Genomic DNA, 9,455 nt, shown 5'->3' on the forward strand with positions numbered 1-9,455 from the left:
GGATTTGCATCACAAATGAGCCCAGGCTTTACTGAAATAGCTGTGTACTGCCCAGGTTGAAATGCGGAAACTTGGTCTCTTCCTCAGTTTTGACTTTGTAAAACGTGTTGGGAGGCTGGATCTCACTTGGTTTGGCCAGGCTGGGTTGGAGGTGGTGTCCAGCTGGGAGGCCAGCACGAACTGGGAGAGCAGCAGCTCCTTCCCAGCAGGACAATGGGCAGGAGAGCATCCTCTGCCAGGACAGCAGGGCTGGAGCAGCACAGCTCACTGCATCCCTGGCTGGATCTCTGCACCTCTGCCAGCTCTCCAGGAGGCACTCAGACCTCATCATATCAACAGCTCTTTCTTAGGAGGCATGAATCAGACCAGCCTTTTCAAGCCTTTGTCATATGCAAAAAAAAAAAAAAACAAAACAAAAAACAAAACAACAGAAAGCCTTTTTTAAGGTTAAAACATTTTAAAAAGCCAACAAATCCCAGATATATGTGTGTGTGTATATATATATATATATATGCATCTGTTTATGTACATGTATTATTCATCTTCTGAAGCTTTTTTGCATGTGTGCTTGTTTTGGCTGAGGTAATTTTCTTCCCAGTGGCTGGTGTAGGGCTGCATTTTGGATTTGTGCTGAGCACAGCGTTGATGGTATAGAAATGTTTTTGTTATTGCTGAGCAGGGCTCACTCAGAGCCAGGTCCTTTCCTGCTTTTTGTGCTGTCACACTGGGGAGGAGGTTGTACTTTAGCAACAGGTAAATGGAGGTGTTGAATAGATGTTTTCTGTTCCTGAATAAAATCCCCTGACTAACTTCTGTGAGGAGATTCTGGAGTTCATGATCTGTAACGCTGTCTTTAAGATTGTTGTGTTAAAGCTGATCTTGTCAAATTAATCCTTTAAAAAGAAAAACATAGAGAACAGATTTTTGAACTTTCAGTCTAACGTCTTCATCTTTACTCTCAGTTAATGTTTGTGTTGTAACTTGTGCTTCCTGGTATCTTAGCTACTCAGGGCATGCAATAAATTCACTGATTTTAGAATTCTGTGAGAGGATTATTAATGTCCTTATTCCTACTAAAATTTCCATGGAATTTGGATTGTCTGCTGAGTGTTAATTGCATCCTTAAATGTAGCAAGTTTTCTAATTGTTTCAGCACTTACCAATAAGAAAAAAACCTTTGTCTGGTTTGAATAAATGTGGTGTACTTAAAAAGAAAATACCCAGGACTTCAGAAGTGCCTCATGTCCTTGTGAGTTGGCTGCAAATAGGACACTTGGAAATGAAGCATCCTGGTTGAATGGGATGGTTTCAAAGGATGCCTTGGCCACTTTCCTCCTCCCGGTGCAGTGACATCAAAGAAATCCCATTTCTCCTGGAGAGTTTGTGTTCTCCGGGGACTCTGTGGCCTGGAACAGGATTGCACACTCAGATGGTAGCTCATGGCAGTGAGTGATAAAAACATTTTACATAACTTGAAACCAAACTGAATTGCAGGACGATATGGATGAGTGATGCAGAGGAGGAGGAGAGGAAAATAGTGTAAACAGAAATGAAAACTTACGTAAGAGCTTAATGCTGGGTCAGACTGAAGTGTCAGATCTTCTCTCTCAGCTGGTACTCGGTTCTTAAAAAGGAATTCATGTGAACCAGGCATGCTGAGAGTCTTTAAACCAGTGAAAGTTCCCTGGTTTTGTTGTTCTCCCTGCACTTTGGGAGGTGAGAAGAGTGGTGTTAACAGGGTTGTGTTCGTGTTGCAATTTGTTCTCAGATGCTTCTGATAAAAGCATTAAAACACTGCTGAGCTCAAGCACTGCTTTCATACAGTGAAAGCTTTGCCTCAGCTGCCTGAAGACCCTGGTGCAGCAGCTGAACATCCCTGAAGGAGCTGCGGGTATGCAGTGGGTAGAAGCTGCTATTTCAATTTGTCTTGATTTCTCTCTGTCCAAATGAATTTTATTTGGCAATAAATTTAATTTTTCCCAGGCTGTTTTGCCTGTGATGGTAACTGGTAATCTCTCTGTCCTAATCTTAGCCCAATACATTTTTCCAATTTGTTATCCCCCCTTTTCATGGATGAGGAAAGGCACAGTGACAAAGTGGCTCAGAGGGAGGCAGAGAACCTGGAAGGACTGTCCCAAACCCGTCTTGGGGTGGTGTGACAATGCAAAATTATAAAACAGGGAGTCCTGGTTCCAGCCAGGAGAGGTTTAATTTTTACAATAGGCACAAGGGCTCATGGCCAGGACCAGGAGTTTATTCTGTACCACCCCAACCACTCCTGGGAACAGGGGAAGGGGCCTTTGGGAAGGACCCAAGAGGCATTGCTGGGCTTTTGGGAGAGCTGCTGTGGAGACACAGGGAGTTAAAGAGCTGAATCCCAAGGCATTATCCAGATGGTAATATCATACTCTTTCACAGCTTACTTGGAAGTTTAGAAAGCAGCTCTTACTGAAAACAAGCAGGATATAACTTAAAAAAAATATTTTTATGTCTTTCTTGCATGATTTCAATGACCAGTAAACTACTGTACACCCCAAGCTGATTAAAATGTGAAGTAAGCTTCTGAAAATTTCAGAATGTTTCCTTTCATTCAGGCACATTAATCTTTCCATATTTGTTTTAGGAAGCTTCTTCTGCTTCTCTTAAGGGGTTTTCACCATCAGCAAAAGAGCAAATCGTGTCCTGATGTGCAGAGGTGTTCCTTTAGAGGCACTGCTGTTATGGGATGAACACCATTAAGTTCAAGGGTAATGAGATGAGGATGAGACAAAGAACAGGGAAGAGTGGCAGAAAATGGAATATATCAGGCCCCACTGTGGCATGCAAACAAAAGGAACAGAGAAATCCCGCCTATCTCTTTATCTTTTCTGGCCTTGTTTTCTTTGCCAAGTTACAAGGTCTCTGTACCTAATTGTGGATCAAGGTCTTCCCCTTCCCCAGGAAAGAACGTGGATGTGCAGCCCTTGGGTCACATCACTTCTGTATTTGCCTCTTGTTTCACCTTCCCCACCCTTGAATGTCTGAGGGCTGGGAACTCTACTTCGTGGCTGTGCTAAAAAACCCTTGGGAGTGAGATAATATGATCAGTTCAACAGGAACAACACCACAACAAACTAAAAACACCCAAAACCCAAAAAAACCCAACAAAAAAATCCAAACCCACTGAATTTCATGCATGATCAGATAAAGAATGCTTGGATCTAGCATCAAAATCTTGATGTCAACCAATTTTATGCTGTTCCTTAGCTAAGAATTGCATTTGGAGAAAGTAGAGGGTGAACGGGGTTTATAAGACATCCAGAAATTTTAAAAGTTCTTAGAAAATGCAAGCAAACAATAGATGGGGAAAAAATTAACTGATGGCTGAATAAAATCAGCAATTCTAAGGTGTAAATAAGGACTGAATAAGATTGGCAATTGTAAGGTATAACACAATAATATAAAATATTAACAAACCCCTTAGCCTTAGTGCATACAATTCAGCTAATTTCTTTGCATCTATTTAAAAAGAAGATAAAACTTGTTTTAACTCTGGCAATGTGAAGGGTTAAAACACTTCAAAACCATGCTTTGTGTATGAAAATGGTAATTCCAGTCCTCTCCTAAACAGTGGGATTGAAAACCATCTCTGTGATATTGCCAGGCCCTCTTTGCAGACCAACGATATGTTTATATTCTGGAGTTAGGATAAGATTCAGATAAGAGCCCATTTTCAGTTGTTTGTTCTAACTGAAGTGATAGGTTTTGCAGTTTGCCAGTTGCTGAAATGCTTTGTATGAAGATCAAAAAAGAAACATTTCCTTTGTGTGAGGGGCAAGTATTTCTGTGTGAATATTTGGGGATTTTTTTATTATGTAAAATGATATTTTTTAAATGGAATTTCTAGAACTCTCTTCTGAATGAAGCAATATCTGTTGTATTTTTTTTAAATGTTTCTAGTATGCAAGGCTGTTGTGCTGGCTCTGTGTTTGCCCTCTGTTTATAAACAGTGTTGAGGATCATGCATCATCTGCCCTGGACTTCAAGATGATGACATCTGGACTTCATCCTCACAATGCTGTAGCACTGACACTTCAAACAAACTCAGCAAACGCTAAAAAAAAGAGCACAACTTACAACCATTCCACAAGCATATCTGTGTGCAAACAAAGGGCTAAAATACTCGTTTCGCTGGAAATAATTACAGTTTTGGGGTTTTTTTGTCTTGGTTTGGTTTTTTTTTCCCCCTCTTCCCTTTTCCTGGCTTTAACTTATTGAACTTTTTAGCTAAGGCAGCCTGAAGGCACAGAATTACAGATGGTGCTCACTCATCCTAAAATTAAAAACTTCCTCTTTGCAAAGGTAATTGTTTCCAGTTGATACTTGCCACTTGAAGGGGATAAGTCAATCATTTCTAGAACGAAAATAGCTCTTACTTTCCTGAGAAGGGAAACTTCCTGACAAGGAGGGAAAAGAGATTGCATCTTCTTTCCTTCACCTAATTTTAGGTGTCAGACCCACACACAGAAACTTTGGCAGAAACAGGGAAAAGTTGCAAGACTTCCTTGATATTTGTAGTCTATGAATGCAAAAATGTAAGTGGAAAAAGTAGATAATATATTTGAAAATATTTAATGTTTCAAAACTTTCTTACAGAGGCTGGTCTTCAAGATCTAGAGCCTGTAGCCTTTTTGAAATTTGGAGAATTTTGAACAGCAGATCATGGAACAACTGCAAGTGTATGTAAAAAGAATATGCCATTTATAGTGTGCTTGATTATGTTTCTCACCCCCATTGGAAAAAAAAATCCTGAATGATGGTATCTATTTAAATAAACATCTTTACAGTCAGAAATATAAGACAGGTTCTTTCTATGACTTTTGATAAGCTTCTTGAGGGCATGCTGGCTAAGGATGTTCTAATTATTTAGCAGCTCCAGACTGGGAGTAGGAATCTCTGGTGTTTTTTCTTTACTGCTCAGCAGAGATGCAAGGCCAGAGCTTGAGGGAAATGAGCTGTGCCATTTCTCACTGGGTTTGATAAATGTATACAGGCAGTAAAGGCCTGCTGAGTTTTAGGAGTCCTGCATCTATTTCAGCTCTGAAGAATATCTCCTTTAGGGTTACAAATTTCTTTTCTTCTGAACTTTCCTCTCATTGCCTTTTTCTCCCAACTCCTCTCTCCAACTCTTATCCCAGGCTTTTATTGTCCCCGTTTGCCCTCTTGGAAACAAACAAACAAACAATTGACAGCTTCTATTTGTGTCTTTCAAACACAATTTTGACATCTTTTATTTGTGTCTTTGAACTATTTCTGAGCTGTGTCAGCAGAAAAGCTGCCCTGAGTGCACACTTGAAAGTGATACAAGCAGCTTTGCATGCAAGCTCTCAGAAAAGTTTCTGTGACAGATCTGAGCAGCAAGACCTAAATCTGGTGCTTAATTTGAATCATCCCAGTGAGCTGGACTCAATCAATACCTGCCTTTGCTTTATTCAGGAACAAACACACTTCAGGTCATTCCTGTTCCTGTCAAAACAAGGCCATTTCCTACTGTCTGTTTGCACCTTGATTTACTTTAGCTGAATCTGTTAAGGGTTGCACTTTAGGACATGTGAAATTAGCAGCAGCTACCTAAAATTTGTGTTCTCTCTGGGAAACCAGGTGCTTGTATTTCCCATTTATGACTCATTTTTTCAAGGGGAGCAAAGAGGAATGAAGCCCAAAGCACAGCTTTGTAAAATTATTATAAAATGTTCAAGGGAAGGCATAAGAGCTGTATTTCTAGTAAAAGAGAAAGGGGAAAGGGGAAAAAAAGAAAATAAAAAGAACTGCAGAACCTGCTCCAGTAATGGGAGAGAAGGACTTCACACAAAACCTCCAGGTCCAGGGAACACCCTGGGGCTCCTGAGATATTGCAGGATCTGTCTCGATGCCTGACTCAGTAAGACTCAACTGAAAAACTCCTTGTGCTTTTCAGGACTCTGGTTTTGGAACTGAAGAAGTGTTTGTAGGCTGGAAAGCTTGTCCATGTTTTTTTGTAGTCCCACTATGCCAGCTGCTCTAGAAAAAGTTGTTATCTCCTGCAAATCTTTCTCCTCAGGAAAAAAAATAGTGTATTTATGCTGTTTGATTTGGTTGGGGTTTTTTTTTTCACTTTTAGGATTGAGTCACACAAATAAAAACCTTATTACTGTTTTAACAGAACTCTAAGGGATATAAAACCACTTGCAAATCCCTCTACTTTCTGAAAAGGGAATTAAGGGCTAACAAAGTTAAAGAGGCCACTTTAAAAAGAAAATAAAAGATAAAGCACAGCATGTGCCTAAGTATTTTGCTGACTATGATGAAATTAGGCATATTCTTGAGTGAAATGGGGCCAAAACATCCTTGAACGTTCTCCCTGCTGGAAGGTTCAGGGGGGATGGGGGTGCCAAGGGAAAGCTTTTAAACAAAGCTGTGTTAAGTGAGTAATTCCAGTTTCCAGGCACAGTCTGTTTATGAGAAAGGGAGGCTGGCCCATGATAAACACACTGCAGAGGAACTCTTTGGAATTATTTCATGCTTCCATTGCAAACTTCATGAAAAATATCAATTAAACCCAGGCGTGTTAAGAAATTACACATAGCTATTTTGTATCTTCACAATATAATTTAAATTGTTCTTTTAATTAAGGTTTCTTGATGCTGAAACTAAAAGCAACATGTTTAACATAATTTAAGTTCAAAGCTGAAGACAAAATGCTGAGAGTTTTACCTTTTGTTCCTCCAGTTCTTCTCTCCATCCTACCATGGGGAAGAGGGAGTGGTTTAACTCGAAGAATTAAATTGGAGAATACTATTCCCAAACCATGGCACAACCCTCTAAAATTTTGCTGAAATTTTGTTTTTTCTGTCTGTAGTTCAAGACAGAATAAGCAGAACTGCATTAACTGAGCGGGGACTGTTAGTTCTTTATGAAAACTGGTGGTTTCAAAAGCATCCCCGTAGTTGCTGGGTACCATGATCAAACAATATATATCACAGAATATTTGCTGCAGAGAGATTGAAAATCAGCTTCAAAGAATCCAGTTTAAAAAGTTGTGGTAATGAGCACGTTAACACTCAGCACCTGTGGAAGGCAGGTCTTTCTCATCACGTTTTTTTCCTCCCAAATTTGCTTATGAAAAAGAATGCTTAGAGAGAAGCAAAACAGCAATTACACCTCCCTTTTTCTTTTTTTTTAAGTTCCAGGATGCCTCCAGAAACTGATAATTTGGAAGGACACAAAAGTTAAACTTTTAAAAAACGTAGCTCTATTTAGTCATTGTTCTTATGCTGAGAAAAAGGAAATGTATTATAATAGATGGCACTAGAAGCCAGTCTGGTGGCTTGAAAAAGCAGCTCAGGTCAAGGCAGTGAGGGTGGTGAGTGGAGAGGAAAGAAGGTGATCTCATTAATAAAACAAAGCCTGGAGTGTCTTTACAGAAGGGTGGATTATGTTGACAATCAAGTGAAGGATGCACTTGAAAGGCAAAGGTGCCGCTGGGATATTTGACCGTGGTGCTCTGAGACAAAGCTTGATTAAAAAACGGAGAGAACAGTCAATCCTCCATAAATGCAGGATTGTGTCCTGCTGCTCCCCACACAATGGCTCCTTTATGGGCTGCCTCCTGCTCTCTGTGCTGAGCCCCAGCTCTGACAGAACAGGTATGACTTGGACCCTTGAAGATTTTTAATGTTGGGTTGTTGTGGGTTTTTTGTTGTTTTTTTTTTTTTAAACACACTTCAGATCTCCCAAGGAACACAAAGACTTAGCTTGTTCTGAACCCAGGGTTTTAAAATTCCCCTCAAGTATAAAGAGGAAAAATTAGTACTTTGCTACCTGAAATACAAATAAAGCATCCTTTGACTACAATTACTGAACCCTGGCAAAATATTATTTTAAGCTGGGTAATCTGATGCTATTTCCATGCTAAATAACACTCAAGCCCTACGATAGTAATGTGGAAACTCACTGGCTGAAGCAGGGGGTGTGTGTGAGGGGGAATTATTGTTCATCATAAAAGCAAAGGAATGCAGTTAAGCAGCAAGAAAGGAAAACATGAAATTAATGTATTTCCCCTGTTGTTTTAACAATGCCTGTTTACTGTGGGAGAAGAAAGGCCTTCAGATTAGGAAATCTCACTTGTGGATTAGGAAAAGGCCTCCATCACATCCATCAGTTTTCCCCAGGATATATTGTAATATTTTGCCTGAACCCTTCTGCCATGAAAAAGCTGCTGTCTTAAGTGAAAAAATACTACAATATTTCAGTTTCCAACATACAGAAGTTGTATTGTTTTTGTGAAATTGTTGCTTTGGTCTCTGCCAGACACTTGAGTTGCCTAAACACCTGATGCCTGCACTTTCAATCTCTCTCCCTGCAGGGATCTGGCAGAAGTCCCTCATCTGCTGAAGCCACGGGAGTTCCACACTGATGCAAGAGGAGCATCTTTGCCTTTGGAGTGGGAGCTCTGCTCGCTGTGCATCCAATGAAAATTTTTATTTTGTTGAGTCAGCTCAAAGCACAAAGTGCTTGTTAGTTTTCCCATCCAGTGTTGGACCTCACTCAACAAATAATGAATCATGGGTGTGTTGTGCTTCCATCCTTTTTCACCTTTACCACTTGCTAATTTTGGAACTTGCAGTTTATAATTACAGTGCTGAGCCAGGGCTCTTGGCTTGGGAAATGAGAATGTTTTAAAGGGAAGCTTAATAGCTGCATCTTGGTTGAATACGCCGTGAAGAGCTGAGTCTGACCTACATTAAAAGCTTAGAGAGCTTTTCATTTTGCAAATGAATAGAGGGCCCTAACACTGAGGGGAAAGCACATACTAATTTCTCTCTAAACCATTGGGATGCACAGAAATAGAAATGGAAGGGGTTTTGTGGGACCTCTCAGTGCTTGTTTTGGGATGGTATGGGGCAGTGCACTTTGTCAGGGTTTGAGTCAGTGCCTGCTGCAGTAACCTGCTGTAAACTGGACTAAGCAGATAATTTGCTTTGCCCTAAAACATCTCCTGAATGCCAGCAAAATAAAGGCCACTTTTATGTTACATGTTTAATTAGTTTTAAGTAATGCAGGTAAAAGAACAGCTGATTAAGTTATTTGCAAGACTTTTCTGATGCTGCATCAGAGAGTTCTGCCTTTTAAGCAGAAGACATCCTTGACACCTTGGTTCGGAGTCTGCATCTCGTCATGAAGAAGGGAAGCTTTTCATAAGGAGGAAGACAATTTGAGAATAATTTCCTTCCCTGAGGCTGCACCTACAATCAAAGGAGGATATCAACTATTGCAAAACCCTGAGCATGGGGAATTTTACTCCAGAGGAAGTCCGTGATCAGGGTTCTTCTCTCTTTGGGTTATTAAATATTCTCTCAAAATAAATCATCTGATGATTTTCCACTGACTGATCCTTAGCTCTGGGAAAGGACAAATTCATTTTGCCAAAATTGCCT

General features: G+C 40.2%; 1 long non-coding RNA gene across 1 annotated transcript; it reads right to left on the reverse strand.

The window, feature by feature from the left end:
- Positions 1-473: 473 nt before the first annotated feature.
- Positions 474-6,860, reverse strand: LOC135295068 (uncharacterized). Its single transcript, XR_010357135.1, has 3 exons — positions 6,733-6,860; positions 1,562-1,707; positions 474-1,406 (listed from the first exon to the last, which is right to left on the reverse strand). It is a non-coding gene; the product is annotated as an uncharacterized LOC135295068 (long non-coding RNA).
- Positions 6,861-9,455: the final 2,595 nt, after the last annotated feature.

Source organism: Passer domesticus, chromosome 2 (genome assembly GCF_036417665.1).
Source record: "Passer domesticus isolate bPasDom1 chromosome 2, bPasDom1.hap1, whole genome shotgun sequence".
Lineage (NCBI taxonomy): Eukaryota > Metazoa > Chordata > Aves > Passeriformes > Passeridae > Passer > Passer domesticus.